Source organism: Salvelinus fontinalis, chromosome 11 (assembly GCF_029448725.1).
Source record: "Salvelinus fontinalis isolate EN_2023a chromosome 11, ASM2944872v1, whole genome shotgun sequence".
Taxonomy (NCBI): Eukaryota; Metazoa; Chordata; class Actinopteri; order Salmoniformes; family Salmonidae; genus Salvelinus; species Salvelinus fontinalis.
In genome coordinates this window covers 52,950,141-52,973,231 of record NC_074675.1, presented here as the reverse complement: position 1 = coordinate 52,973,231, position 23,091 = coordinate 52,950,141, and the positions used below count along the sequence as shown (strand labels likewise).

General features: G+C 43.1%; 29 non-coding genes across 29 annotated transcripts; 7 read left to right on the top strand and 22 right to left on the bottom strand.

Annotated features, from left to right (window-relative positions):
• The first annotated feature begins 156 nt into the window (after positions 1-156).
• On the top strand, positions 157-229 carry trnar-ucu (transfer RNA arginine (anticodon UCU)). Its single transcript has one exon. It is a non-coding gene; the product is annotated as a tRNA-Arg (tRNA).
• Positions 230-514: 285 nt separating this feature from the next.
• trnar-ucu (transfer RNA arginine (anticodon UCU)) lies at positions 515-587 on the top strand. The gene has a single exon. It is a non-coding gene; the product is annotated as a tRNA-Arg (tRNA).
• A 1,271-nt stretch (positions 588-1,858) lies between these two features.
• trnar-ucu (transfer RNA arginine (anticodon UCU)) lies at positions 1,859-1,931 on the top strand. Its single transcript has one exon. It is a non-coding gene; the product is annotated as a tRNA-Arg (tRNA).
• Positions 1,932-2,486: 555 nt separating this feature from the next.
• trnar-ucu (transfer RNA arginine (anticodon UCU)) lies at positions 2,487-2,559 on the top strand. Its single transcript has one exon. It is a non-coding gene; the product is annotated as a tRNA-Arg (tRNA).
• A 1,369-nt stretch (positions 2,560-3,928) lies between these two features.
• Positions 3,929-4,001, top strand: trnar-ucu (transfer RNA arginine (anticodon UCU)). Its single transcript has one exon. It is a non-coding gene; the product is annotated as a tRNA-Arg (tRNA).
• A 1,433-nt stretch (positions 4,002-5,434) lies between these two features.
• trnar-ucu (transfer RNA arginine (anticodon UCU)) lies at positions 5,435-5,507 on the top strand. Its single transcript has one exon. It is a non-coding gene; the product is annotated as a tRNA-Arg (tRNA).
• Positions 5,508-5,793: 286 nt separating this feature from the next.
• On the top strand, positions 5,794-5,866 carry trnar-ucu (transfer RNA arginine (anticodon UCU)). The gene has a single exon. It is a non-coding gene; the product is annotated as a tRNA-Arg (tRNA).
• A 1,786-nt stretch (positions 5,867-7,652) lies between these two features.
• Positions 7,653-7,725, bottom strand: trnar-ucu (transfer RNA arginine (anticodon UCU)). Its single transcript has one exon. It is a non-coding gene; the product is annotated as a tRNA-Arg (tRNA).
• Positions 7,726-8,009: 284 nt separating this feature from the next.
• Positions 8,010-8,082, bottom strand: trnar-ucu (transfer RNA arginine (anticodon UCU)). Its single transcript has one exon. It is a non-coding gene; the product is annotated as a tRNA-Arg (tRNA).
• A 554-nt stretch (positions 8,083-8,636) lies between these two features.
• trnar-ucu (transfer RNA arginine (anticodon UCU)) lies at positions 8,637-8,709 on the bottom strand. The gene has a single exon. It is a non-coding gene; the product is annotated as a tRNA-Arg (tRNA).
• Positions 8,710-9,623: 914 nt separating this feature from the next.
• trnar-ucu (transfer RNA arginine (anticodon UCU)) lies at positions 9,624-9,696 on the bottom strand. Its single transcript has one exon. It is a non-coding gene; the product is annotated as a tRNA-Arg (tRNA).
• Positions 9,697-9,980: 284 nt separating this feature from the next.
• On the bottom strand, positions 9,981-10,053 carry trnar-ucu (transfer RNA arginine (anticodon UCU)). Its single transcript has one exon. It is a non-coding gene; the product is annotated as a tRNA-Arg (tRNA).
• A 554-nt stretch (positions 10,054-10,607) lies between these two features.
• Positions 10,608-10,680, bottom strand: trnar-ucu (transfer RNA arginine (anticodon UCU)). Its single transcript has one exon. It is a non-coding gene; the product is annotated as a tRNA-Arg (tRNA).
• Positions 10,681-10,959: 279 nt separating this feature from the next.
• Positions 10,960-11,032, bottom strand: trnar-ucu (transfer RNA arginine (anticodon UCU)). Its single transcript has one exon. It is a non-coding gene; the product is annotated as a tRNA-Arg (tRNA).
• A 554-nt stretch (positions 11,033-11,586) lies between these two features.
• trnar-ucu (transfer RNA arginine (anticodon UCU)) lies at positions 11,587-11,659 on the bottom strand. The gene has a single exon. It is a non-coding gene; the product is annotated as a tRNA-Arg (tRNA).
• A 284-nt stretch (positions 11,660-11,943) lies between these two features.
• trnar-ucu (transfer RNA arginine (anticodon UCU)) lies at positions 11,944-12,016 on the bottom strand. Its single transcript has one exon. It is a non-coding gene; the product is annotated as a tRNA-Arg (tRNA).
• Positions 12,017-12,570: 554 nt separating this feature from the next.
• Positions 12,571-12,643, bottom strand: trnar-ucu (transfer RNA arginine (anticodon UCU)). Its single transcript has one exon. It is a non-coding gene; the product is annotated as a tRNA-Arg (tRNA).
• Positions 12,644-12,927: 284 nt separating this feature from the next.
• On the bottom strand, positions 12,928-13,000 carry trnar-ucu (transfer RNA arginine (anticodon UCU)). Its single transcript has one exon. It is a non-coding gene; the product is annotated as a tRNA-Arg (tRNA).
• A 554-nt stretch (positions 13,001-13,554) lies between these two features.
• trnar-ucu (transfer RNA arginine (anticodon UCU)) lies at positions 13,555-13,627 on the bottom strand. Its single transcript has one exon. It is a non-coding gene; the product is annotated as a tRNA-Arg (tRNA).
• Positions 13,628-13,911: 284 nt separating this feature from the next.
• trnar-ucu (transfer RNA arginine (anticodon UCU)) lies at positions 13,912-13,984 on the bottom strand. Its single transcript has one exon. It is a non-coding gene; the product is annotated as a tRNA-Arg (tRNA).
• Positions 13,985-14,538: 554 nt separating this feature from the next.
• Positions 14,539-14,611, bottom strand: trnar-ucu (transfer RNA arginine (anticodon UCU)). Its single transcript has one exon. It is a non-coding gene; the product is annotated as a tRNA-Arg (tRNA).
• A 284-nt stretch (positions 14,612-14,895) lies between these two features.
• Positions 14,896-14,968, bottom strand: trnar-ucu (transfer RNA arginine (anticodon UCU)). Its single transcript has one exon. It is a non-coding gene; the product is annotated as a tRNA-Arg (tRNA).
• Positions 14,969-15,879: 911 nt separating this feature from the next.
• On the bottom strand, positions 15,880-15,952 carry trnar-ucu (transfer RNA arginine (anticodon UCU)). Its single transcript has one exon. It is a non-coding gene; the product is annotated as a tRNA-Arg (tRNA).
• Positions 15,953-17,847: 1,895 nt separating this feature from the next.
• On the bottom strand, positions 17,848-17,920 carry trnar-ucu (transfer RNA arginine (anticodon UCU)). Its single transcript has one exon. It is a non-coding gene; the product is annotated as a tRNA-Arg (tRNA).
• Positions 17,921-18,204: 284 nt separating this feature from the next.
• trnar-ucu (transfer RNA arginine (anticodon UCU)) lies at positions 18,205-18,277 on the bottom strand. Its single transcript has one exon. It is a non-coding gene; the product is annotated as a tRNA-Arg (tRNA).
• Positions 18,278-20,172: 1,895 nt separating this feature from the next.
• trnar-ucu (transfer RNA arginine (anticodon UCU)) lies at positions 20,173-20,245 on the bottom strand. The gene has a single exon. It is a non-coding gene; the product is annotated as a tRNA-Arg (tRNA).
• Positions 20,246-21,156: 911 nt separating this feature from the next.
• On the bottom strand, positions 21,157-21,229 carry trnar-ucu (transfer RNA arginine (anticodon UCU)). The gene has a single exon. It is a non-coding gene; the product is annotated as a tRNA-Arg (tRNA).
• Positions 21,230-21,507: 278 nt separating this feature from the next.
• On the bottom strand, positions 21,508-21,580 carry trnar-ucu (transfer RNA arginine (anticodon UCU)). Its single transcript has one exon. It is a non-coding gene; the product is annotated as a tRNA-Arg (tRNA).
• A 1,181-nt stretch (positions 21,581-22,761) lies between these two features.
• trnar-ucu (transfer RNA arginine (anticodon UCU)) lies at positions 22,762-22,834 on the bottom strand. Its single transcript has one exon. It is a non-coding gene; the product is annotated as a tRNA-Arg (tRNA).
• Between the last annotated feature and the right edge of the window lie 257 nt (positions 22,835-23,091).

Below are 23,091 nucleotides of genomic sequence, written 5' to 3'. Positions count from 1 at the left end.
ATGTCTCAGTGCCCTCTGTGATTCTTTTTTTGACTGCTTCTTTCAGTTTGTAGAGGTCATACTGATTACAGAGGCGCAGCGGAAGCGTGATGGCCCCGTAACCCAGAGGTTGATAGATCGAAACCACTCTCTGCTATCTATAATTCTTTATCAAGTACCCCAGTGGCCTAATGGATAAGGCACTGGCCTTCTAAGCCAGGGATTGTGGGTTCGAGTCCCATCTGGGGTGGATGAAGGCAATTTGGAATAGAAAAAGTGCCCTGAGCATGTAACACAGAGGTTGATTCATCGAAGCTATCCTACTCTATTTTTAGAAATGAAGTGCAACCAGAGTAAAAAAAAGTATAATTTCATGGGAATGTCTCTGTGCCCTCTGAGATTCTTTTTTTGACTGCTTCTTTCAGTTTGTATAGGTCATACTGATTACAGAGGCGCAGCGGAAGCGTGATGGCCCCGTAACCCAGAGGTTGATAGATCGAAACCACTCTCTGCTATCTAGTTTTTTTTATCAAGTACCCCAGTGGCCTAATGGATAAGGCACTGGCCTTCTAAGCCAGGGATTGTGGGTTCGAGTCCCATCTGGGGTGGATGAAGGCAGTTTGGAATAGAAAAAGTGGCCTGAGCATGTAACTCAGAGGTTGATGCATCGAAGCTATCCTATTCTATTTTTAGAAATGAAGTGCAACCAGAGTAAAAAAAAGTATAATTTCATGGGAATGTCTCTGTGCCCTCTGAGATTCTTTTTTTGACTGCTTCTTTCAGTTTGTATAGGTCATACTGATTACAGAGGCGCAGCGGAAGCGTGATGGCCCCGTAACCCAGAGGTTGATAGATCGAAACCACTCTCTGCTATCAAGTTTTTTTTATCAAGTACCCCAGTGGCCTAATGGATTATGCACTGGCCTTCTAAGCCAGGGATTGTGGGTTCGAGTCCCATCTGGGGTGGATGAAGGCAGTTTGGGATAGAATTGAAGCAGCGTTTATAGGTCACGATGATCACACAGTGCCACATCGAAGACATCCTACTCTATTTTTAAAAATGAAGTGCAAACAGGGTAAAAAAAGTATCATTTCATGTGCATGTCTCTGTGCCCTCTGTGATTCTATTTTTTAACTGCTTCTATCAGTTCGTACAGGTCATGCTGATTACAGAGGCACTGGCCTACTAATCCATGTATTGTGAGTTCAAGTATTTTTTGGGGGTGCCTCAAAGCGGAGTGATGAAGTGGAAGTATCCTGGGCAGTTAACCCAGTGATTTATGGATCGAAACCATCCTCTGCTGTCCAGTTTGTTTTCAGCAATGAAGTGCAAACACAAATATAAAAAGCAACATATCATGGGCATGTCTCAGTTCCCTCTGTGATTCTTTTTTTGACTGCTTCTTTCAGTTTGTAGAGGTCATACTGATTACAGAGGCGCAGCGGAAGCGTGATGGCCCAGTAACCCAGAGGTTGATAGATCGAAACCACTCTCTGCTATCTAGATTTTTATATCAAGTACCCCAGTGGCCTAATGGATAAGGCACTGCCCTTCTAAGCCAGGGATTGTGAGTTCGAGTCCCATCTGTGGTGAATGATGGCAATTTGGAATAGAAAAAGTGGCCTGAGCATTTAACACAGAGGTTGATGCATCGAAGCTATCCTATTCTATTTTTAGAAATGAAGTGCAACCAGAGTAAAAAAAAGTATAATTTCATGGGAATTTCTCTGTGCCCTCTGAGATTCTTTTTTTGACTGCTTCTTTCAGTTTGTATAGGTCATACTGATTACAGAGGCGCAGCGGAAGCGTGATGGCCCCGTAACCCAGAGGTTGATAGATCGAAACCACTCTCTGCTATCTAGTTTTTTTTTATCAAGTACCCCAGTGGCCTAATGGATAAGGCACTGGCCTTCTAAGCCAGGGATTGTGGGTTCGAGTCCCATCTGGGGTGGATGAAGGCAGTTTGGGATAGAATTCAAGCAGCTTTTATAGGTCACGATGATCACACAGTGCCACGTCGAAGACATCCTACTGTATTTTAAAAAATGAAGTGCAAACAGGGTAAAAAAAGTATCATTTCATGTGCATGTCTCTGTGCCCTCTGTGATTCTATTTTTTAACTGCTTCTATCAGTTCGTACAGGTCATGCTGATTACAGAGGCACTGGCCTCCTAATCCATGTATTGTGAGTTCAAGTATTTTTTTGGGGTGCCTGAAAGCGGAGTGATGAAGTGAAAGTATCCTTTGGCAGTTAACCCAGTGATTTATGGATCGAAACCATCCTCTGCTGTCCAGTTTGTTGTCAGCAATGAAGTGCAAACACAAATATAAAAAGCAACATTTCATGGGCATGTCTCAGTGCCCTCTGTGATTCTTTTTTTGACTGCTTCTTTCAGTTTGTAGAGGTCATACTGATTACAGAGGCGCAGCGGAAGCGTGATGGCCCCGTAACCCAGAGGTTGATAGATCGAATCCACTCTCTGCTATCTAGATTTTTCTATCAAGTACCCCAGTTGCCTAATGGATAAGGCACTGGCCTTCTAAGCCAGGGATTGTGGGTTCGAGTCCCATCTGGGGTGGATGAAGGAAGTTTGGAATAGAAAAAGTGTCCTGAGCATTTAACACAGAGGATGATGCATCGGAACTATCCTATTCTATTTTTAGAAATGAAGTGCAACCAGAGTAAAAAAAAGTATAATTTCATGGGAATGTCTCTGTGCCCTCTGAGATTCTTTTTTTGACTGCTTCTTTCAGTTTGTAGAGGTCATACTGATTACAGAGGCGCAGCGGAAGCGTGATGGCCCCGTAACCCAGAGGTTGAAAGATCGAAACCACTCTCTGCTATCTAGATTTTTCTATCAAGTACCCCAGTAGTCTAATGGATAAGGCACTGCCCTTCTAAGCCAGGGATTGTGGATTCGAGTCCCATCTGTGGTGAATGAAGGCAATTTGGAATAGAAAAAGTGGCCTGAGCATGTAACACAGAGGTTGATGCATCGAAGCTATCCTATTGTATTTTTAGAAATGAAGTGCAACCAGAGTAAAAAAAAGTATAATTTCATGGGAATATCTCTGTGCCCTCTGAGATTCTTTTTTTGACTGCTTCTTTCAGTTTGTATAGGTCATACTGATTACAGAGGCGCAGCGGAAGCGTGATGGACCCGTAACCCAGAGGTTGATAGATCGAAACCACTCTCTGCTATCTATAATTCTTTATCAAGTACCCCAGTGGCCTAATGGATAAGGCACTGGCCTCCTAATCCATGTATTGTGAGTTCAAGTATTTTTTGGGGGTGCCTGAAAGCGGAGTGATGAAGTGAAAGTATCCTGGGCAGTTAACCCAGTGATTTATGGATCGAAACCATCCTCTGCTGTCCAGTTTGTTGTCAGCAATGAAGTGCAAACACAAATATAAAAAGCAACATTTCATGGGCATGTCTCAGTGCCCTCTGTGATTCTTTTTTTGACTGCTTCTTTCAGTTTGTAGAGGTCATACTGATTACAGAGGCGCAGCGGAAGCGTGATGGCCCCGTAACCCAGAGGTTGATAGATCGAAACCACTCTCTGCTATCTATAATTCTTTATCAATTACCCCAGGGACCCAATGGTTAAGGCACTGGCCTTCTAAGCCTGGGATTGTTGGTTCGAGTCCCATCTGGGGTGGATGAAGGCAATTTGGAATAGAAAAAGTGCCCTGAGCATGTAACACAGAGGTTGATTCATCGAAGCTATCCTACTCTATTTTTAGAAATGAAGTGCAACCAGAGTAAAAAAAAGTATAATTTCATGGGAATGTCTCTGTGCCCTCTGAGATTCTTTTTTTGACTGCTTCTTTCAGTTTGTATAGGTCATACTGATTACAGAGGCGCAGCGGAAGCGTGAAAGCCCCGTAACCCAGAGGGTGATAGATCGAAACCACTCTCTGCTATCTAGTTATTTTTATCAAGTACCCCAGTGGCCTAATGGATAAGGCACTGGCCTTCTAAGCCAGGGATTGTGGGTTCGAGTCCCATCTGGGGTGGATGAAGGCAGTTTGGGATAGAATTGAAGCAGATTTTATAGGTCACGATGATCACACAGTGCCACATTGAAGACATCCTACTCTATTTTTAAAAATGAAGTGCAAACAGGGTAAAAAAAGTATCATTTCATGTGCATGTCTCTGTGCCCTCTGTGATTCTATTTTTTAACTGCTTCTATCAGTTCGTACAGGTCATGCTGATTGCAGAGGCACTGGCCTCCTAATCCATGTATTGTGAGTTCAAGTATTATTTTGGGGTGCCTGAAAGCGGAGTGATGAAGTGGAAGTATGCTGGGCAGTTAACCCAGTGATTTATGGATCGAAACCATCCTCTTCTGTCCAGTTTGTTTTCAGCAATGAAGTGAAAACGCAAATATAAAAAGCATAATTTCATGGGCATGTCTCTGTGACCTCTGTGATTCTTTTTTTGACTGCTTCTTTCAGTTGGTATAGGTCATACTGATTACAGAGGCGCAGCGGAAGCGTGATGGCCCCGTAGCCCAGGGGTTGATAGATCAAAACCACTCTCTGCTATCTATTTAATTTTTGTAAGTAACCCAGTGGCCTAATGGATAAGCCACTGGAGTTCTAAGCCAGGGATAGAGGGTTCGAGTCCCATCTGGGGTGTATGAAGGCGGTTTGAGACAGAATCGAAGCAGCTTGTATAGGTCAAAGTGCCACATCGAAGATATCTTACTCTATTTTTGCAAATGAAGTGCAAACAGGGTATAAAAAAGTATAATTTCATGTGCATGTCTATGTGCCCTCTGTGATTCTATTTTTTAACTGCTTCTATCAGTTCGTACAGGTCATGCTGATTACAGAGGCTCTGTCCTCCTAATCCATGTATTGTGAGTTCAAGTATTTTTTGGGGGTGCCTGAAAGCGGAGTGATGAAGTGGAAGTATCCTGGGCAGTTAACCCAGTGATTTATGGATCGAAACCATCCTCTGCTGTCCAGTTTGTTGTCAGCAATGAAGTGCAAACACAAATATAAAAAGCTAAATTTCATGGGCATGTCTCAGTGCCCTCTGTGATTCTTTGTTTGACTTCTTTTGTCAGTTTTTATAGGTTATACTGATTGTAGAGGAACTGGCCTCCTAATCCATGTATTGTGATTTCAAGTATTATTTTGGGGTGCCTGAAAGCGGAGTGATGAAGTGGAAGTATCCTGGGCAGTTAACCCAGTGATTTATGGATCGAAACCATCCTCTGCTGTCCAGTTTGTTGTCAGCAGTGAAGTGCAAACACAAATATAAAAAGCAAAATTTCATGTGCATGTCTCAGTGCCCTCTGTGATTCTTTTTTTGACTGCTTCTTTCAGTTTTTAGAGGTCATACTGATTACAGAGGCGCAGCGGAAGCGTGATGGCCCCGTAACCCAGAGGTTGATAGATCGAAACCACTCTCTGCTATCTTTAATTTTTTATCAAGTACCCCAGTGGCCTAATGGATAAGGCACTGGCCTTCTAAGCCAGGGATTGTGGGTTCGAGTCCCATCTGGGGTGGATGAAGGCAATTTGGAATAGAAAAAGTGGCCTGAGCATGTAACACAGAGGTTGATTCATCGAAGCTATCCTATTCTATTTTTAGAAATGAAGTGCAACCAGAGTAAAAAAAAGTATAATTTCATGGGAATGTCTCTGTGCCCTCTGAGATTCGTTTTTTGACTGCTTCTTTCAGTTTGTATAGGTCATACTGATTACAGAGGCGCAGCGGAAGCGTGATGGCCCTGTAACCCAGAGGTTGATAGATCGAAACCACTCTCTGCTATCTAGTTTCTTTTTAGCAAGTACCCCAGTGGCCTAATGGATAAGGCACTGGCCTTCTAAGCCAGGGTTTGTGGGTTCGAGTCACATCTGGGGTGGATGAAGGACGTTTGGGATAGAATTGAAGCAGCTTGTATAGGTCACGATGATCACACAGTGCCACATCGAAGACATCCTACTCTATTTTTGCAAATGAAGTGCAAACAGGTATAAAAAAGTATCATTTCATGTGCATGTCTCTGTGCCCTCTGTGATTCTATTTTTTAACTGCTTCTATCAGTTCGTACAGGTCATGCTGATTACAGAGGCACTGTCCTCCTAATCCATGTATTGTGAGTTCAAGTATTTTTTGGGGTGCCTGAAAGCGGAGTGATGAAGTGGAAGTATCCTGGGCAGTTAACCCAGTGATTTATGGATCGAAACCATCCTCTGCTGTCCAGTTTGTTTTCAGCATTTGAAGTGCAAACACAAAGAGCAGAGAGTGGTTTTGATCTATCAACCTCTGGGCTACGGGGCCATCACGCTTCCGCTGCGCCTCTGTAATCAGTATGACCTATACAAACTGAAAGAAGCAGTCAAAAAAAGAATCACAGAGTGCACTGAGACATGCCCATGAAATTATGCTTTTTATATTTGCGTTTGCACTTCATTGCTGAAAACAAACTGGACAGCAGAGGATGGTTTCGATCCATAAATCACTGGGTTAACTGCCCAGCATACTTCCACTTCATCACTCCGCTTTCAGGCACCCCAAAATAATACTTGAACTCACAATACATGGATTAGGAGGCCAGTGCCTCTGTAATCAGCATGACCTGTACGAACTGATAGAAGCAGTTAAAAAATAGAATCACGGAGGGCACAGAGACATGCACATGAAATTATACTTTTTTATACCCTGTTTGCACTTGATTTGTAAAAATAGAGTAGGATATCTTCAATGTGGCATTGTGTGATCATCGTGACCTATACAAGTTGCTTCGATTCTATCCCAAACTGCATTCATACACCCCAGATGGGACTCGAACCCACAATCCCTGGCTTAGAAGGCCAGGCAATTATCCATTAGGCCACTGGGGTACTTGCTAAAAAAAACTAGATAGCAGAGAGTGGTTTCGATCTATCAACCTCTGGGTTACGGGGCCATCACGCTTCCGCTGCGCCTCTGTAATCAGTATGACCTATACAAACCGAAAGAAGCAGTCAAAAAAAGAATCACAGAGGGCACAGAGACATGCCCATGAAATGATGCTTTTAATATTTGTGTTTGCACTTCATTGCTGAAAACAAACTGGACAGCAGAGGATGGTTTCGATCCATAAATCACTGGGTTAACTGCCCAGCATACTTCCACTTCATCACTCCGCTTTCAGGCACCCCAAAATCATACTTGAACTCACAATACATGGATTAGGAGGCCAGTTCCTCTACCATCAGTATAACCTATAAAAACTGACAAAAGAAGTCAAACAAAGAATCACGGAGGGCACTGAGACATGCCCATGAAATTTTGCTTTTTATATTTGTCTTTGCACTTCATTGCTGAAAACAAACTGGACAGCAGAGGATGGTTTCGATCCATAAATCACTGGGTTAACTCAGGATACTTCCACTTCATCACTCCGCTTTCAGGCACCCCCAAAATAATACTTGAACTCACAATACATGGATTAGGAGGCCAGTGCCTCTGTAATCAGCATGACCTGTACGAACTGATAGAAGCAGTTAAAAAATAGAATCACAGAGGGCACAGAGACATGCACATGAAATTATACTTTTTTATACCCTGTTTGCACTTCATTTGTAAAAATAGAGTAGGATATCTTTGATGTGGCACTTTGACCTATACAAGCTGCTTCGATTCTGTACCAAACTACCTTCATCCACCCCAGATCGGAATCGAACCAACAATCCCTGGCTTAGAAGACCAGTGCCTTATCCATTAGGCCACTGGGGTACTTTCGAAAAAAACTAGATAGCAAAGAGTGGTTTTCATCTATCAACCTCTGGGTTACGGGGCTATCACGCTTCCGCTGCGCCTCTGTAATCAGTATGACCTATACAAACTGAAAGAAGCAGTCAAAAAAAAGAATCTCAGAGGGAACAGAGACATTCCCATGAAATTATACTTTTTTTACCCTGGTTGCACTTCATTTCTAAAAATAGAATAGGATAGCTTCGATACATCAACTTCTGTGTTACATGCTCAGTTCACTTTTTCTAATCCAAATTGCCTTCATCCACCCCAGATGGGACTCGAACCCACAATCCCTGGCTTAGAAGGCCAGTGCCTTATCCATTAGGCCACTGGGGTACTTGGTAATAAAATCTAGATAGCAGAGAGTGGTTTCAATCTATCAACCTCTGGGTTACGGGGCCATCACGCTTCCGCTGCGCCTCTGTAATCAGTATGACCTCTACAAACTGAAAGAAGCAGTCAAAAAAAGAATCACAGAGGGCACTGAGACATGCCCATGAAATTTTGCTTTTTATATTTGTGTTTGCACTTCATTGCTGAAAACAAACTGGACAGCAGAGGATGGTTTCGATCCATAAATCACTGGGTTAACTGCCCAGGATACTTCCACTTCATCACTCCGCTTTCAGGCACCCCCAAAAAATACTTGAACTCACAATACATGGATTAGGAGGCCAGTGCCTCTGTAATCAGCATGACCTGTACGAACTGATAGAAGCAGTTAAAAAATAGAATCACAGAGGGCACAGAGACATGCACATGAAATTATACTTTTTTTACCGTGTTTGCACTTCATTTTTTAAAATAGAGTAGGATGTCTTCGATGTGGCACTGTGTGATCATCGTGACCTATAAAAGCTGCTTCAATTCTATCCCAAACAGCCTTCATCCACCCCAGATGGGACTCGAACCCACAGTCCCTGCCTTAGAAGGCCAGTGCCTTATCCATTAGGCCACTGGGGTACTCTTTAAAAAAACTAGATAGCAGAGAGTGGTTTCGATCTATCAACCTCTGGGTTACGGGGCCATCACGCTTCCGCTGCGCCTCTGTAATCAGTATGACCTATACAAACTGAAAGAAGCAGTCAAAAAAAAATGAATCTCAGAGGGCACAAGGAAATTCCCATGAAATTATACTTTTTTTTACTCTGGTTGCACTTCATTTCTAAAAATAGAATAGAATAGCTTCGATGCATCAACCTCTGTGTTACATGCTCAGGCCACTTTTTCTATTCCAAATTGCCTTCATCCACCCCAGATGGGACTCGAGCCCACAAACCCTAGCTTAGAAGGCCAGTGCCTTATCCATTAGGCCACTGGTGTACTTGATAAATAAATCTAGATAGCAGAGAGTGGTTTCGATCTATCAACCTCTGGGTTACGGGGCCATCACGCTTCCGCTGCGCCTCTGTAATCAGTATGACCTCTACAAACTGAAAGAAGCAGTCAAAAAAAGAATCACAGAGGGCACTGAGACATGCCCATGAAATTTTGCTTTTTATATTTGTGTTTGCACTTCATTGCTGAAAACAAACTGGACAGCAGAGGATGGTTTCGATCCATAAATCACTGGGTTAACTGCCCAGGATACTTCCACTTCATCACTCCGCTTTCAGGCACCCCCAAAAAATACTTGAACTCACAATACATGGATTAGGAGGCCAGTGCCTCTGTAATCAGCATGACCTGTACGAACTGATAGAAGCAGTTAAAAAATAGAATCACAGAGGGCACAGAGACATGCACATGAAATTATACTTTTTTTACCGTGTTTGCACTTCATTTTTAAAAATAGAGTAGGATGTCTTCGATGTGGCACTGTGTGATCATCGTGACCTATAAAAACTGTTTCAATTCTATCCCAAACGTCCTTCATCCACCCCAGATGGGACTCGAACCCACAATCCCTGGCTTAGAAGGCCAGTGCCTTATCCATTAGGCCACTGGGGTACTCTATAACAAAACTAGATAGCAGAGAGTGGTTTCGATCTATCAACCTCTGGGTTACGGGGCCATCACGCTTCCGCTGCGCCTCTGTAATCAGTATGACCTATACAAACTGAAAGAAGCAGTCAAAAAAAGAATCTCAGAGGGCACAGTGACATTCCCATGAAATTATACTTTTTTTTACTCTGGTTGCACTTCATTTCTAAAAATAGAATAGCATTGCTTCAATGCATCAACCTCTGTGTTAAATGCTCAGGCCACTTTTTCTATTCCAAATTTCCTTCATCCACCCCAGATGGGACTCGAACCCACAATCCCTGGCTTAGAAGGCCAGTGCCTTATCCATTAGGCCACTGGGGTACTTGATAATTAATTCTAGATAGCAGAGAGTGGTTTCGATCTATCAACCTCTGGGTTACGGGGCCATCACGCTTCCGCTGCGCCTCTGTAATCAGTATGACCTCTACAAACTGAAAGAAGCAGTCAAAAAAAGAATCACAGAGGGCACTGAGACATGCCCATGAAATTTTGCTTTTTATATTTGTGTTTGCACTTCATTGCTGAAAACAAACTGGACAGCAGAGGATGGTTTCGATCCATAAATCACTGGGTTAACTGCCCAGGATACTTCCACTTCATCACTCCGCTTTCAGGCACCCCCAAAAAATACTTGAACTCACAATACATGGATTAGGAGGCCAGTGCCTCTGTAATCAGCATGACCTGTACGAACTGATAGAAGCAGTTAAAAAATAGAATCACAGAGGGCACAGAGACATGCACATGAAATTATACTTTTTTTACCGTGTTTGCACTTCATTTTTAAAAATAGAGTAGGATGTCTTCGATGTGGCACTGTGTGATCATCGTGACCTATAAAAGCTGTTTCAATTCTATCCCAAACGGCCTTCATCCACCCCAGATTGGACTCGAACCCACAATCCCTGGCTTAGAAGGCCAGTGCCTTATCCATTAGGCCACTGGGGTACTCTATAACAAAACTAGATAGCAGAGAGTGGTTTCGATCTATCAACCTCTGGGTTACGGGGCCATCACGCTTCCGCTGCGCCTCTGTAATCAGTATGACCTATACAAACTGAAAGAAGCAGTCAAAAAAAGAATCTCAGAGGGCACAGTGACATTCCCATGAAATTATACTTTTTTTTACTCTGGTTGCACTTCATTTCTAAAAATAGAATTGCTTCAATGCATCAACCTCTGTGTTCCATGCTCAGGCAACTTTTTCTATTCCAAATTTCCTTCATCCACCCCAGATGGGACTCGAACCCACAATCCCTGGCTTAGAAGGCCAGTGCCTTATCCATTAGGCCACTGGGGTACTTGATAATTAATTCTAGATAGCAGAGAGTGGTTTCGATCTATCAACCTCTGGGTTACGGGGCCATCACGCTTCCGCTGCGCCTCTGTAATCAGTATGACCTCTACAAACTGAAAGAAGCAGTCAAAAAAAGAATCACAGAGGGCACTGAGACATGCCCATGAAATTATGCTTTTTATATTTGTGTTTGCACTTCATTGCTGAAAACAAACTGGACAGCAGAGGATGGTTTCGATCCATAAATCACTGGGTTAACTGCCCAGGATACTTCCACTTCATCACTCCGCTTTCAGGCACCCCCAAAAAATACTTGAACTCACAATACATGGATTAGGAGGCCAGTGCCTCTGTAATCAGCATGACCTGTACGAACTGATAGAAGCAGTTAAAAAATAGAATCACAGAGGGCACAGAGACATGCACATGAAATTATACTTTTTTTACCGTGTTTGCACTTCATTTTTAAAAATAGAGTAGGATGTCTTCGATGTGGCACTGTGTGATCATCGTGACCTATAAAAGCTGTTTCAATTCTATCCCAAACGGCCTTCATCCACCCCAGATGGGACTCGAACCCACAATCCCTGGCTTAGAAAGCCAGTGCCTTATCCATTAGGCCACTGGGGTACTCTATAACAAAACTAGATAGCAGAGAGTGGTTTCGATCTATCAACCTCTGGGTTACGGGGCCATCACGCTTCCGCTGCGCCTCTGTAATCAGTATGACCTATACAAACTGAAAGAAGCAGTAAATAAAAGAATCTCAGAGGGCACAGTGACATTCCCATGAAATTATACTTTTTTTTACTCTGGTTGCACTTCATTTCTAAAAATAGAATAGCATTGCTTCAATGGATCAACCTCTGTGTTACATGCTCAGGCCACTTTTTCTATTCCAAATTTCCTTCATCCACCCCAGATGGGACTCGAACCCACAATCCCTGGCTTAGAAGGCCAGTGCCTTATCCATTAGGCCACTGGGGTACTAGATAACTAATTCTAGATAGCAGAGAGTGGTTTCGATCTATCAACCTCTGGGTTACGGGGCCATCACGCTTCCGCTGCGCCTCTGTAATCAGTATGACCTCTACAAACTGAAAGAAGCAGTCAAAAAAAGAATCACAGAGGGCACTGAGACATGCCCATGAAATTTTGCTTTTTATATTTGTGTTTGCACTTCATTGCTGAAAACAAACTGGACAGCAGAGGATGGTTTCGATCCATAAATCACTGGGTTAACTGCCCAGGATACTTCCACTTCATCACTCCGCTTTCAGGCACCCCCAAAAAATACTTGAACTCACAATACATGGATTAGGAGGCCAGTGCCTCTGTAATCAGCATGACCTGTACGAACTGATAGAAGCAGTTAAAAAATAGAATCACAGAGGGCACAGAGACATGCACATGAAATTATACTTTTTTTACCGTGTTTGCACTTCATTTTTAAAAATAGAGTAGGATGTCTTCGATGTGGCACTGTGTGATCATCGTGACCTATAAAAGCTGTTTCAATTCTATCCCAAACGGCCTTCATCCACCCCAGATGGGACTCGAACCCACAATCCCTGGCTTAGAAGGCCAGTGCCTTATCAATTAGGCCACTGGGGTACTCTATAACAAAACTAGATAGCAGAGAGTGGTTTCGATCTATCAACCTCTGGGTTACGGGGCCATCACGCTTCCGCTGCGCCTCTGTAATCAGTATGACCTATACAAACTGAAAGAAGCAGTCAAAAAAAGAATCTCAGAGGGCACAGTGACATTCCCATGAAATTATACTTTTTTTTACTCTGGTTGCACTTCATTTCTAAAAATAGAATAGCATTGCTTCAATGCATCAACCTCTGTGTTACATGCTCAGGCCACTTTTTCTATTCCAAATTTCCTTCATCCACCCCAGATGGGACTCGAACCCACAATCCCTGGCTTAGAAGGCCAGTGCCTTATCCATTAGGCCACTGGGGTACTAGATAACTAATTCTAGATAGCAGAGAGTGGTTTCGATCTATCAACCTCTGGGTTACGGGGCCATCACGCTTCCGCTGCGCCTCTGTAATCAGTATGACCTCTACAAACTGAAAGAAGCAGTCAAAAAAAGAATCACAGAGGGCACTGAGACATGCCCATGAAATTTTGCTTTTTATATTTGTGTTTGCACTTCATTGCTGAAAACAAACTGGACAGCAGAGGATGGTTTCGATCCATAAATCACTGGGTTAACTGCCCAGGATACTTCCACTTCATCACTCCGCTTTCAGGCACCCCCCAAAAATACTTGAACTCACAATACATGGATTAGGAGGCCAGTGCCTCTGTAATCAGCATGACCTGTACGAACTGATAGAAGCAGTTAAAAAATAGAATCACAGAGGGCACAGAGACATGCACATGAAATTATACTTTTTTTACCGTGTTTGCACTTCATTTTTAAAAATAGAGTAGGATGTCTTCGATGTGGCACTGTGTGATCATCGTGACCTATAAAAGCTGTTTCAATTCTATCCCAAACGGCCTTCATCCACCCCAGATGGGACTCGAACCCACAATCCCTGGCTTAGAAGGCCAGTGCCTTATCAATTAGGCCACTGGGGTACTCTATAACAAAACTAGATAGCAGAGAGTGGTTTCGATCTATCAACCTCTGGGTTACGGGGCCATCACGCTTCCGCTGCGCCTCTGTAATCAGTATGACCTATACAAACTGAAAGAAGCAGTCAAAAAAAGAATCTCAGAGGGCACAGTGACATTCCCATGAAATTATACTTTTTTTTACTCTGGTTGCACTTCATTTCTAAAAATAGAATAGCATTGCTTCAATGCATCAACCTCTGTGTTAAATGCTCAGGCCACTTTTTCTATTCCAAATTTCCTTCATCCACCCCAGATGGGACTCGAACCCACAATCCCTGGCTTAGAAGGCCAGTGCCTTATCCATTAGGCCACTGGGGTACTTGATAATTAATTCTAGATAGCAGAGAGTGGTTTCGATCTATCAACCTCTGGGTTACGGGGCCATCACGCTTCCGCTGCGCCTCTGTAATCAGTATGACCTCTACAAACTGAAAGAAGCAGTCAAAAAAAGAATCACAGAGGGCACTGAGACATGCCCATGAAATTTTGCTTTTTATATTTGTGTTTGCACTTCATTGCTGAAAACAAACTGGACAGCAGAGGATGGTTTCGATCCATAAATCACTGGGTTAACTGCCCAGGATACTTCCACTTCATCACTCCGCTTTCAGGCACCCCCAAAAAATACTTGAACTCACAATACATGGATTAGGAGGCCAGTGCCTCTGTAATCAGCATGACCTGTACGAACTGATAGAAGCAGTTAAAAAATAGAATCACAGAGGGCACAGAGACATGCACATGAAATTATACTTTTTTTACCGTGTTTGCACTTCATTTTTAAAAATAGAGTAGGATGTCTTCGATGTGGCACTGTGTGATCATCGTGACCTATAAAAGCTGTTTCAATTCTATCCCAAACGGCCTTCATCCACCCCAGATGGGACTCGAACCCACAATCCCTGGCTTAGAAGGCCAGTGCCTTATCCATTAGGCCCCTGGGGTACTCTATAACAAAACTAGATAGCAGAGAGTGGTTTCGATCTATCAACCTCTGGGTTACGGGGCCATCACGCTTCCGCTGCGCCTCTGTAATCAGTATGACCTATACAAACTGAAAGAAGCAGTCAAAAAAAGAATCTCAGAGGGCACAGTGACATTCCCATGAAATTATACTTTTTTTTACTCTGGTTGCACTTCATTTCTAAAAATAGAATAGCATTGCTTCAATGCATCAACCTCTGTGTTACATGCTCAGGCCACTTTTTCTATTCCAAATTTCCTTCATCCACCCCAGATGGGACTCGAACCCACAATCCCTGGCTTAGAAGGCCAGTGCCTTATCCATTAGGCCACTGGGGTACTTGATAATTAATTCTAGATAGCAGAGAGTGGTTTCGATCTATCAACCTCTGGGTTACGGGGCCATCACGCTTCCGCTGCGCCTCTGCAATCAGTATGACCTCTACAAACTGAAAGAAGCAGTCAAAAAAAGAATCACAGAGGGCACTGAGACATGCCCATGAAATTTTGCTTTTTATATTTGTGTTTGCACTTCATTGCTGAAAACAAACTGGACAGCAGAGGATGGTTTCGATCCATAAATCACTGGGTTAACTGCCCAGGATACTTCCACTTCATCACTCCGCTTTCAGGCACCCCCAAAAAATACTTGAACTCACAATACATGGATTAGGAGGCCAGTGCCTCTGTAATCAGCATGACCTGTACGAACTGATAGAAGCAGTTAAAAAATAGAATCACAGAGGGCACAGAGACATGCACATGAAATTATACTTTTTTTACCCTGTTTGCACTTCATTTTTAAAAATAGAGTAGGATGTCTTCGATGTGGCACTGTGTGATCATCGTGACCTATAAAAGCTGTTTCAATTCTATCCCAAACGGCCTTCATCCACCCCAGATGGGACTCGAACCCACAATCCCTTGCTTAGAAGGCCAGTGCCTTATCCATTAGGCCCCTGGGGTACTCTATAACAAAACTAGATAGCAGAGAGTGGTTTCGATCTATCAACCTCTGGGTTACGGGGCCATCACGCTTCCGCTGCGCCTCTGTAATCAGTATGACCTATACAAACTGAAAGAAGCAGTCAAAAAAAGAATCTCAGAGGGCACAGTGACATTCCCATGAAATTATACTTTTTTTTACTCTGGTTGCACTTCATTTCTAAAAATAGAATAGCATTGCTTCAATGCATCAACCTCTGTGTTAAATGCTCAGGCCACTTTTTCTATTCCAAATTTCCTTCATCCACCCCAGATGGGACTCGAACCCACAATCCCTGGCTTAGAAGGCCAGTGCCTTATCCATTAGGCCACTGGGGTACTTGATAATTAATTCTAGATAGCAGAGAGTGGTTTCGATCTATCAACCTCTGGGTTACGGGGCCATCACGCTTCCGCTGCGCCTCTGTAATCAGTATGACCTCTACAAACTGAAAGAAGCAGTCAAAAAAAGAATCACAGAGGGCACTGAGACATGCCCATGAAATTTTGCTTTTTATATTTGTGTTTGCACTTCATTGCTGAAAACAAACTGGACAGCAGAGGATGGTTTCGATCCATAAATCACTGGGTTAACTGCCCAGGATACTTCCACTTCATCACTCCGCTTTCAGGCACCCCCAAAAAATACTTGAACTCACAATACATGGATTAGGAGGCCAGTGCCTCTGTAATCAGCATGACCTGTACGAACTGATAGAAGCAGTTAAAAAATAGAATCACAGAGGGCACAGAGACATGCACATGAAATGATACTTTTTTTACCGTGTTTGCACTTCATTTTTAAAAATAGAGTAGGATGTCTTCGATGTGGCACTGTGTGATCATCGTGACCTATAAAAGCTGCCTCAATTCTATCCCAAATTGCCTTCATCCACCCCAAATGGGACTCGAACCCATAATACCTGGGTTAGAAGGCCAAGTGCCTTATCCATTGGGCTACTGGGGTACTCTATAAAAAAACTAGATAGCAGAGACTGGTTTCGATCTATCAACCTCTGGGTTACGGGGCCATCACGCTTCCGCTGCGCCTCTGTAATCAGTATGACCTATACAAACTGAATGAAGCAGTCAAAAAAAGAATCTCAGAGGGCACAGAGACATTCCCATGAAATTATACTTTTTTTTACTCTGGTTGCACTTCATTTCTAAAAATAGAATAGGATAGCTTCAATGCATCAACCTCTGTGTTTCATGATCAGGCCACTTTTTCTCTTCCAAATTGCCTTCATCCACCCCAGATGGGACTCGAACCCACAATCCCTGGCTTAGAAGGTCAGTGCCTTATCCTTTAGGCCACTGGGGTACTCTATAAATAAACTAGATAGCAGAGAGTGGTTTCGATCTATCAACCTCTGGGTTACGGGGCCATCACGCTTCCGCTGCGCCTCTGTAATCAGTATGACCTATACAAACTGAAAGAAGCAGTCAAAAAAAGAATCTCAGAGGGCACAGAGAGATTCCCATGAAATTATACTTTTATTTACTCTGGTTGCACTTCATTTCTAAAATTAGAATAGGATTGCTTCAATGAATCAACCTCTGTGTTACATGCTCAGACCACTTTTCTATTCCAAATTGCCTTCACCCACCCCAGATGGGACTCGAACCCACAATCACTGGCTTAGAAGGCCAGTGGCTTATCCATTAGGCCAATGGGGTACATGATAATTAATTCTAGATAGCAGAGAGTGGTTTCGATCTATCAACCTCTGGGTTACGGGGCCATCACGCTTCCGCTGCGCCTCTGTAATCAGTATGACCTCTACAAACTGAAAGAAGCAGTCAAAAAAAGAATCACAGAGGGCACTGAGACATGCCCATGAAATTTAGCTTTTTATATTTGTGTTTGCACTTCATTGCTGAAAACAAACTGGACAGCAGAGGATGGTTTCGATCCATAAATCACTGGGTTAACTGCCCAGGATACTTCCACTTCATCACTCCGCTTTCAGGCACCCCCAAAAAATACTTGAACTCACAATACATGGATTAGGAGGCCAGTGCCTCTGTAATCAGCATGACCTGTACGAACTGATAGAAGCAGTTAAAAAATAGAATCACAGAGGGCACAGAGACATGCACATGAAATTATACTTTTTTTACCGTGTTTGCACTTAATTTTTAAAAATAGAGTAGGATGTCTTCGATGTGGCACTGTGTGATCATCGTGACGTATAAAAGCTTCTTCAATTCTATCCCAAACGTCATTCATCCACCCCAGATGGGACTCGAACCCACAATCCCTGGCTTAGAAGGCCAGTGCCTTATCCATTAGGCCACTGGGGTACTCTATAAAAAAACTAGATAGTAGAGAGTGGTTTCGATCTATCAACCTCTGGGTTACGGGGCCATCACGCTTCCGCTGCGCCTCTGTAATCAGTATGACCTCTACAAACTGAATGAAGCAGTCAAAAAAAGAATCTCAGAGGGCACAGAGACATTCCCATGAAATTATACTTTTTTTTACTCTGGTTGCACTTCATTTCTAAAAATAGAATAGGATAGCTTCAATGCATCAACCTCTGTGTTTCATGATCAGGCCACTTTTTCTCTTCCAAATTGCCGTCATCCACCCCAGATGGGACTCGAACCCACAATCCCTGGCTTAGAAGGCCAGTGCCTTATCCTTTAGGCCACTGGGGTACTCTATAAATAAACTAGATAGCAGAGAGTGGTTTCGATCTATCAACCTCTGGGTTACGGGGCCATCACGCTTCCGCTGCGCCTCTGTAATCAGTATGACCTATACAAACTGAAAGAAGCAGTCAAAAAAAGAATCTCAGAGGGCACAGAGACATTCCCATGAAATTATACTTTTATTTACTCTGGTTGCACTTCATTTCTAAAATTAGAATAGGATTGCTTCAATGAATCAACCTCTGTGTTACATGCTCAGGCCACTTTTCTATTCCAAATTGCCTTCACCCACCCCAGATGGGACTCGAACCCACAATCACTGGCTTAGAAGGCCAGTGGCTTATCCATTAGGCCAATGGGGTACATGATAATTAATTCTAGATAGCAGAGAGTGGTTTCGATCTATCAACCTCTGGGTTACGGGGCCATCACGCTTCCGCTGCGCCTCTGTAATCAGTATGACCTCTACAAACTGAAAGAAGCAGTCAAAAAAAGAATCTCAGAGGGCACACAGACATTCCCATGAAATTATACTTTTTTTTACTCTGGTTGCACTTCATTTCTAAAAATAGAATAGGTTAGCTTCGATGCATCAACCTCTGTGTTAAATGCTCAGGCCACTTTTTCTATTCCAAATTGCCTTCATCCACCCCAGATGGGACTCGAACCCACAAACCATGGCTTAGAAAAGCCAGTGCCTTATCCATTAGGCCACTTGTGTACTTGATAAATAATTCTAGATAGCAGAGAGTGGTTTCGATCTATCAACCTCTGGGTTACGGGGCCATCACGCTTCCGCTGCGCCTCTGTAATCAGTATGACCTCTACAAACTGAAAGAAGCAGTCAAAAAAAGAATCACAGAGGGCACTGAGACATGCCCATGAAATTTTGCTTTTTATATTTGTGTTTGCACTTCATTGCTGAAAACAAACTGGACAGCAGAGGATGGTTTCAATCCATAAATCACTGGGTTAACTGCCCAGGATACTTCCACTTCATCACTCCGCTTTCAGGCACCCCCTAAAAATACTTGAACTCACAATACATGGATTAGGAGGCCAGTGCCTCTGTAATCAGCATGACCTGTACGAACTGATAGAAGCAGTTAAAAAATAGAATCACAGAGGGCACAGAGACATGCACATGAAATTATACTTTTTTTACCGTGTTTGCACTTCATTTTTAAAAATAGAGTAGGATGTCTTCGATGTGGCACTGTGTGATCATCGTGACCTATAAAAGCTGCTTCAATTCTATCCCAAACTGCCTTCATCCACCCCAGATGGGACTCAAACCCACAGTCCCTGGCTTAGAAGGACAGTTCCTTATTAATTAGGCCACTGGGGTACTCTTTAAAAAAACTAGATAGCAGAGAGTGGTTTCGATCTATCAACCTCTGGGTTACGGGGCCATCACGCTTCCGCTGCGCCTCTGTAATCAGTATGACCTCTACAAACTGAAAGAAGCAGTCAAAAAAAGAATCACAGAGGGCACTGAGACATGCCCATGAAATTTTGCTTTTTATATTTGTGTTTGCACTTCATTGCTGAAAACAAACTGGACAGCAGAGGATGGTTTCGATCCATAAATCACTGGGTTAACTGCCCAGGATACTTCCACTTCATCACTCCGCTTTCAGGCACCCCCCAAAAATACTTGAACTCACAATACATGGATTAGGAGGCCAGTGCCTCTGTAATCAGCATGACCTGTACGAACTGATAGAAGCAGTTAAAAAATAGAATCACAGAGGGCACAGAGACATGCACATGAAATTATACTTTTTTTACCGTGTTTGCACTTCATTTTTAAAAATAGAGTAGGATGTCTTTGATGTGGCGCTGTGTGATCATCGTGACCTATAAAAGCTGCTTCAATTCTATCCCAAACGGCCTTCAACCACCCCAGATGGGACTCGAACCCACAATCCCTGGCTTAGAAAGCCAGTGCCTTATCCATTAGGCCACTGGGGTACTCTATAAAAAAGCTAGATAGCAGAGAGTGGTTTCGATCTATCAACCTCTGGGTTACGGGGCCATCACGCTTCCGCTGCGCCTCTGTAATCAGTATGACCTATACAAACTGAAAGAAGCAGTCAAAAAAAGAATCTCAGAGGGCACAGTGACATTCCCATGAAATTATACTTTTTTTTACTCTGGTTGCACTTCATTTCTAAAAATGGAATAGGATTGCTTCAATGCATCAACCTCTGTGTTACATGCTCAGGCCACTTTTTCTATTCCAAAATGCCTTCATCCACCCCAGATTGGACTCGAAACCACAATCCCTGGCTTAGTAGGCCAGTGCCTTATCCATTAGGCCACTGGTGTACTTGACAAATAAATCTAGATAGCAGAGAGTGGTTTCGATCTATCAACCTCTGGGTTATGGGGCCATCACGCTTCCGCTGCGCCTCTGTAATCAGTATGACCTCTACAAACTGAAAGAAGCAGTCAAAAAAAGAATCACAGAGGGCACTGAGACATGCCCATGAAATGTTGCTTTTTATATTTGTGTTTGCACTTCATTGCTGAAAACAAACTGGACAGCAGAGGATGGTTTCAATCCATAAATCACTGGGTTAACTGCCCAGGATACTTCCACTTCATCACTCCGCTTTCAGGCACCCCCTAAAAATACTTGAACTCACAATACATGGATTAGGAGGCCAGTGCCTCTGTAATCAGCATGACCTGTACGAACTGATAGAAGCAGTTAAAAAATAGAATCACAGAGGGCACAGAGACATGCACATGAAATTATACTTTTTTTACCGTGTTTGCACTTCATTTTTTAAAATAGAGTAGGATGTCTTCGATGTGGCACTGTGTGATCATCGTGACCTATAAAAGCTGCTTCAATTCTATCCCAAACCGCCTTCATCCACCGCAGATGGGACTCGAACCCACAATCCCTGGCTTAGAAGGCCAGTGCCTTATCCATTAGGCCACTGGGGTACTCTATAAAAAAACTAGATAGCAGAGAGTGGTTTCGATCTATCAACCTCTGGGTTACGGGGCCATCACGCTTCCGCTGCGCCTCTGTAATCAGTATGACCTATACAAACTGAAAGAAGCAGTCAAAAAAAGAATCTCAGAGGGCACAGTGACATTCCCATGAAATTATACTTTTTTTTACTCTGGTTGCACTTCATTTCTAAAAATAGAATAGCTTCAATGTATCAACCTCTGTGTTAAATGCTCAGGCCACTTTTCTATTCCAAATTGCCTTCATCCACCCCAGATGGGACTCGAACCCACAATCCCTGGCTTAGATGGCCAGTGCCTTATCCATTAGGCCACTGGGGTACTTGATCATTAAATCTAGATAGCAGAGAGTGGTTTCGATCTATCAACCTCTGGGTTACGGGGCCATCACGCTTCCGCTGCGCCTCTGTAATCAGTATGACCTCTACAAACTGAAAGAAGCAGTCAAAAAAAGAATCACAGAGGGCACTGAGACATGCCCATGAAATTTTGCTTTTTATATTTGTGTTTGCACTTCATTGCTGAAAACAAACTGGACAGCAGAGGATGGTTTCGATCCATAAATCACTGGGTTAACTGCCCAGGATACTTCCACTTCATCACTCCGCTTTCAGGCACCCCCAAAAAATACTTGAACTCACAATACATGGATTAGGAGGCCAGTGCCTCTGTAATCAGCATGACCTGTACGAACTGATAGAAGCAGTTAAAAAATAGAATCACAGAGGGCACAGAGACATGCACATGAAATTATACTTTTTTTACCGTGTTTGCAATTCATTTTTAAAAATAGAGTAGGATGTCTTCGATGTGGCACTGTGTGATCATCGTGACCTATAAAAGCTGCTTCAATTCTATCCCAAACGGCCTTCATCCACCCCAGAAAGGACTCGAACCCACAATCCCTGGCTTAGAAGGCCAATGCCTTATCCATTAGGCCACTGGGGTACTTGATAATTAAATCTAGATAGCAGAGAGTGGTTTCGATCTATCAACCTCTGGGTTACGGGGCCATCACGCTTCCGCTGCGCCTCTGTAATCAGTATGACCTCTACAAACTGAAAGAAGCAGTCAAAAAAAGAATCACAGAGGGCACTGAGACATGCCCATGAAATTTTGCTTTTTATATTTGTGTTTGCACTTCATTGCTGAAAACAAACTGGACAGCAGAGGATGGTTTCAATCCATAAATCACTGGGTTAACTGCCCAGGATACTTCCACTTCATCACTCCGCTTTCAGGCACCCCCAAAAAATACTTGAACTCACAATACATGGATTAGGAGGCCAGTGCCTCTGTAATCAGCATGACCTGTACGAACTGATAGAAGCAGTTAAAAAATAGAATCACAGAGTGCACAGAGACATGCACATGAAATTATACTTTTTTTACCGTGTTTGCACTTCATTTTTAAAAATAGAGTAGGATGTCTTCGATGTGGCACTGTGTGATCATCGTGACCTATAAAAGCTGCTTCAATTCTATCCCAAACTGCCTTCATCCACCCCAGATGGGACTCAAACCCACAGTCCCTGGCTTAGAAGGCCAGTGCCTTATCCATTAGGCCACTGGGGTACTCTTTTAAAAAACTAGATAGCAGAGAGTGGTTTCGATCTATCAACCTCTGGGTTACGGGGCCATCACGCTTCCGCTGCGCCTCTGTAATCAGTATGACCTATACAAACTGAAAGAAGCAGTCAAAAAAATAATCTCAGAGGGCACAGAGACATTCCCATGAAATGATACTTTTTTTTTACTCTGGTTGCACTTCATTTCTAAAAATAGAATAGGATTGCTTCAATGCATCAACCTCTGTGTTAAATGCTCAGGCC